We start from the raw sequence: 6581 nt of genomic DNA, 5'->3' as shown, positions 1-6581 counted from the left end.
TGGACCTTGGTAAGTTGTTGTTGTTGTTGTTGATGATGATGATGATACTTCATCACTCTACCCACTTTATTTTTTTTATATAATAATATTTATTAAAATTTCCAATAATAACAGAATAGAAAGAATAAAAAGATGCAGAAAAGAAAGAAAAAGAAAAGCCAATTTTAAGCCCTTATTTTCATAACCTTCTTTCTGGGACTCCCTCCTTCCCCTGCCAACTGTATTCCCCTTTCCCTAAGTTAGTTCCACAAGTTCTTATTCCCAATTTAAGCCTAATATGTTATACCTATTAGCCAATTTAAATTACAATCTTAACATCACTCCTCATCTTTAACAAAATAGAAAAGAGATTTTTTCCCCAAAATCTACCCCGTTTCCTTCCACGAGTTCCCCCCTGTAAACAGATAGAAGATAAAAGATAAAAGAAAATTCAAAAAGTTGGTTACATAGCCTTTGGATTTTAAAATTCCCCCTCCCTTCCCCGGTTTAGATTCCCCATGTCCATCAGTCTATATGTTGTCGGCCTGGAGGTCTCAAGTCCACAGCCAAATTTTTCTCGATCCGTCTTGCCGGTTTTCTTTAAATTTGATTGTTTTGATGATGTTTAACTTCAAAAATACAGTCTAATAAAGGCCTTTAATTTCCCTTGGTCTTTGTTGCTCCTCCCGTTGCTCTTTCCATGGCGCAGTTGATCCTTTGCTCTTTTGTTTCTTACTTTCTCAGGTTTCTGTCTTGTCCAGCTGCAATACCATTCTTATTCCAAAATCTAGTATCTCTACAGAGGTTTGTTATTCAGGAACAAAAACTTGCGTCCAGTCCCTTTCTTACTTCAATAGAAATATTCTATTGTGTTGTCACCTCTGTAGACAAAATAGTATTTCAGTTTTGCTGCTTTTCCCAGGAGATAAGGCCGGTGCACATCCCGAAGTATTTTCCCACATACGCCACTTGTAATGTCCCAAAGCCCCACTAGGGGGGTTGCAATAACTTTGTGTCCTCTAATCCAAAAGTTAGGTTGTTGTTTCTTTTTCCCCAACATTTTGTATCCATATTTATGTCCAATTGTAACCGAATTAACCAGCAATATACTTGTAACAAAGTCCTCTTTATATTCTCAAAATTTGACAGCTACTTTGACAGCTGTCAAATTCTCCGTCTCTCTCCGCCAGGTTCTCCGAATCGCCCCGGTTCCCGGGGGGGGGGGTTGCCTTTTCCCTCTCACCTTCGACTTTTCTCCTCCAGCACAATTCTTATAATATCCCATCGTGGAATTGATGATTTTTGTCAGCAATAAACTTCTGAATCGATCTTGGTTTCTCAGTCCTTGTTTTAGCATGTTTACAATCAAAGAGGGGACTGACTTCCTTTTTAGATCCCCCCCGCTCGTGCCGAGTCCAAAAAAAAATAATTCCTTTTTTTTCTCCTTTTATACCCGGTTAGCCAATTTACTCACGGGTTGTTGTTAAATGTCCGAATTTTTGATGGAAGAAGCCAGCGCTCTCCGACGAATGGCATGCGGCTGCGCTCGGCAGGGGAAGCGATAGACTCACAGCACCACGCCGCTCCCCGGCACCCGATCCGTAGCCTTTAAAAAGGCTCCTTCACGAGTCGGGAGGGCGCTAACGGTACCAGCCGAGTCCCCATGTCCACGGTCTCCGTGCCCGTGGTTTTTAAGGGTCCCCGCGTCGCCGGCGCGGTAGGACCCAGCCCCTGCCGAGCAGACTCCCTCCGGAGCTCGGAGGGAGTCCGCCATTCGGCGATAGCGCCAACCCGGAAGTCGCGCCAACCCGGAAGTGACATCACTCTACCCACTTTAGCCTCTGGCATGTGGCTCCTTGGAAGGTTGTCCTTGGTCTACACCAGGGTTTCCTAAACATGGGTCTCCAGCATTTAGGGATGGTGACTCCCATCATCCCTAGCTAGCAGGAAAAGTGGTTAGGGATGATGGGAATTGTAGTCCATAAATAGCTGGTCCACACTTTCTAGTGAATCAGCAGTTCAGGCATTTCAGACCTATCTGATGACTGAACTTTCTGCATGCAAGGTACATAATCCACCATTGACCCTTGGGCCTTCCCCATAGAGCAGAGATTATTTGATCCCAAGTTCCTGTGTCTTGGACTGCATCTCATTCATACAAGCCGTGCACATTGTAAAGCAAAGAACTGTGAGAGGTTATGTATAGTCATAGATTCGCCCCCCCCCCACAAGTTTCTCACTGTTCTTTCAATTTGTTCTAAGTCATCCACCAGGGGATATGTGATCCTCCCTTGTGTAGGTATTCTTTTACAGCCCCATTCCAATGGTGCTTACACCTCTCTAAGTTTAAGTGTGAATAGGATTGCAGCCATAGTTATTTTCTTGAGCAAGACATAGGGTTGGATTCAACTGACCTGGTGCACTAGCAGAAGCTAGTGCAAGGACTCCCATCAGCACAACAGGTCTCCCCTCTCTCTTTCCCTCTGTGCCTCCCCCAAATCTGCTCTGGAGGGTTGGGAGACCCCTGAAACAGCACACAGGGAGGGAGGGGCAGGAGAGGATAATGTGGACTAGATCCTGATCCAGCAGACCTTCCTTATGTTCTTAACTTAGATTTGAATGAATGAAGGAGAGATTTGCCCTGGCAGCTGTCTTTCTGCAAGCTCATGAGATTCCATCTGGTTTATTTAATGAAATACTTTCACCTAGTTCGTTACTTGCAACTGTTTGAGAATTTCAGTTGGGAAGATTTGCATGTGTTCTGAATCCTGTGGCATACCAAGTTCTCACACTTAAAATAATAATAAAAAAAAACCTATCCGTCCTGATAAGATTTCTGCCCTGCTCTGATTACAGTCTGGAACAAGGTTTAACTTCCACATGATCAGTGTTTATTTGCTTTTTTGCTCAGCCATCATGATCCACAGTAGCCAATGCAGTCCAGGACTCGTGCATTTATGGGCATAAAATATTTCCCTGTGCATCTAAAAGAAAGCCACCCTCTTTCTGACTGGTTTCTCTCTGCTCAAATCACCTCAGTCCCAGTTAATGCAGCTGACTGCTGAGTAGATAATTCTGTGCTGTACTTCCACCATTCTGAATGGATCACAGACTTACATCCCTCCTCATGGCTTAGGGCAAAGCTGGCGCAACGTTCAGGTTCTCAGGTTCAGGGAAGGTCCATAGCTCAGTGATAAGAGTGTCTGCTTTGCACACAGAAGATACCAAGTTCAATCACTGACATCTCCAGCTGGAGCTTATGGGAGTGCTCCCCCGCCTTGGAAACCATGAAGACCTGTTGTCAACAAGTGTAGACAACACCCGTGGTCCATTCCAATTCTACAATTCTATGATTGTAGTGGTCTGAGTCTTAGACTGCACTGGTGTCAGGGACTGGACTCAAGAGGGCAAGATGGAGGAGGAGGAATGGTGGAGATCACACACACACACACACACACACACACACACACACACACACACCTTTTCCTGGTGCTGCAAGAGAAGAGGGAGGCAGCCTTGATTTACAGCAGGGCTTTGAAGTGTTGGAGGAAAGTCAAAGCTCAGAGATAGAAGAACGGAGGGTGGGGGGCTGCGGCAGGGCAGCCAGATGACACATTGTCACTAGAAAGTATTTCTGATCCCCCTTCGCCCAGAACTCAACTTTCGTTAAGAGCACAGGAACAATGGAATCAGAGACATCTGACTACGGGGGGCCGGGGGAGGGACCATAAGGGAAGATGTTGCTGCTGGGAAGGAGGGAGGAGGAGCCCAGTTTGGAGCAACACCACTGTTAAGCCTTGTGTTCTTAAAAAGGACTCTACCTTGTTTTCTCTGCTCTTGCTGCAACTGGGGGAGGAATAGCTTTCCCAAAGCCTTGACAGAGCCTTGACAATCGGCTGCATTGGCTGGCCCTGAGAATGGCAGACCTGTTCTGCCCCAATCATGTATAAGCTGGGGAAACATGTAGGAGGGCAGAGGAAAGAGACACTTTACTTCAACCTGGAGCTTCAGATATCAGCTCTAGGAATCTAAAGTTTGGAACTCCCTCCTGTTACGTATCAAGGTGGGCATTGTCTCTGTTATAATCTCGGCACCTGTTGAAGACCTTTCTCCTCCCACAAAGCTGTTATGTGAAGGTTTTCATCCCAATTGTACAAGAGCTGAACTAGAAACAATGCTTTTATATAGCTTTTTAAATTGTAAATGGCTTCGGAGTGTTACATGGGAAGCGATTTACAAATGAGATTAAAACAAGGAAATGAACTAAATGTTGAGTTATATAATGAGTTACATTTGTGGAGACGAACAAAATGATTTATTCTTATATCACCCAGCACAGGATATTTATCCTGTTTCACCCCAGATGACTGCGGAGTTCAGAACGAAGACAGCACAAATAACGACACAGCAGTTCTCAACTAAGTGACCGGCTTCCAGAACCAGAGGTGATTTGTCCTGAATGTCAGAAAAGACAGGTTCTGAGGGATAAAGCATGTACAGGTCAAGGACAAACAAGCTGTATCTTCATTAAATAGGACTGCCATGACAGAAATCAGAGGTGGACAGATCCATCATAACATTTCCTAGCTTAGATATTTCAGCCTATTTGCATTTTTGCCACGACTTGCAACAACTTCTTCTTTAATCAAATTAATTCCTAAACAACAAACTGAGACAGGAAAGTACTATAATCCCTAATGATTTTGCAGATAGTCAAGCTTGTATTTCAGGGTTGTGTTCAAGCACCAAGAAAACCTGAGGAAATAAAAACGCCATAGCCTGGTGCCCAAAAACTGACAATCTTGATGCCAGGAACCTCCCAAACTCCTGGCACACATCCACTTTAGGATCTTTTGATATCGAAACCTGAACAGCCTCCAAAATCTGGCACCTCAAGGATCAATAAGGACAACAAAGATTAATGGTATCAAAAGCAAATTAGCATACCTACACACATACACAAAGTGAACAGATGTTCATACGCGCTGTTGGTTCTAAAAGCCTCTCTAAAAATATAGAGCACAATTAGGATGCATTACACCTAGCCAAGAGAGGGGGGGCTGTGTGTCCACAGCAATAAAGGTAAATGATTCTGAAACATCAGCCTTAAGAGACCCCCCAAAAAATACCAAGAAGCTTCCAAGGGTGAGTGTGCGAGCATGTGGGGGACTTTGTGGAAAGAAGCAAAGATGGGCACAATTTGTTGATTTTAATAAATAAGATTAGTTTGGATGTGATTGGAAAAGGACAAAAAGTCCAGTTGTGGAGAGCTCCACTCTGGGTGCCGTGATCTCACATAATTTCATGCGAACATCTCACCTGAAAAGGTGCTTTTCCCCCTGGAAAAAAAGTGCTTTTTGGGGGCTGCAACCTTGCATGGTCCTGAACAAAGCATATATTTTGGGCTCCATAATCTTGCACGGAAGCACAGGTGGGAAGATGTGTGTCCCCGCTTGGGCACTCAATATGTTGGAGGGCATGTTATGTCTATCCTCATATTTCAGACATGGATTTATATGGGTGGCTTCTGAAACACTTGACACACCAAAATCAACTTTAAACTAGCATAAAATGCAATTAAAACAAACAAACTGAAAGAGAAAACAGTAGAAAACAGGCATAAAATCACTCAGCCCTTTGCCAGCCCTGAAGTCCTTTGCTTCTCCCACAATCTCCTCATTCACTAGCTAATGACACAATCATATTCAAGTGACTGGCTGACTAACAGCATTCGACTCCCTACGATAGAAAACAGAGGGTTGATTCAGAGATTACATTCCGGTGGGACAGGAGTTTTCATCCTCATAGAAATGCTGTCTGTGAGTAAGAACGATAAGAATAGCATAGCTGGATCAGGCCAGAGGTTCATCATGATCTCTTTTTTTATTTTCATTACACTATTCCACAGCATTCATTTCAGTGCAAAGGAATGACAACACAAAAGGGTTAAAAATAGTGGGAGTTTGAATAACTACAATGAGTTGTAAATGGGGCTGTCTGTGAAAACTGTCCAGAAATATTAATTAATCCAGAATATGGCTGTGAGGTTGCTAACTGGTTCTCAAGTTTTAGCTGCATCACTAAAAAAAAAAATTTAACTTGATTTATTACCATATAAGTTTCTCTGACTTGCTTTTTTATTATATGGCAGCCTATAAGGGCGGGGGGGGGACCTAGACTCCTTCAGTTCTGTCTGTTCTTGGGCAGCGCACAGAGTGTAAATTTAGCTCTGATATGGCTACAATGAAGTTAGTATGCAACCAATGATTCATTGGCCCCATTTGAGCTCTCAGTTGATGTCATTTGGGAATGGCTGGCTGACCTGCTGAAATGCCTCAGGCACATAGCACGGAAAAACAAGGGAATCTTCTCTCGTTACATGAGAAACATTATATGCTTTTGCAAGCAGCTATTTTATGAACGACCACCACAAAATAATAAATCACTTCCTCAAAGTAAACTAAGAAAACCAAGGGAAATCACACTATGCATCTCATTAGTTTAAAGAATGCTCAAGACTTAGATGATTCTGCACAGGTAAGGCTTTAGTCATCCAAAAAATGTCATGATGACCACCAACTTGGATAGGATTCAGACAAATT

The sequence above is a fragment of the Podarcis vaucheri genome, assembly GCF_965113315.1.
Source record: "Podarcis vaucheri genome assembly, chromosome: 8".
Lineage (NCBI taxonomy): Eukaryota > Metazoa > Chordata > Lepidosauria > Squamata > Lacertidae > Podarcis > Podarcis vaucheri.
This window is presented reverse-complemented; position numbering follows the sequence as displayed.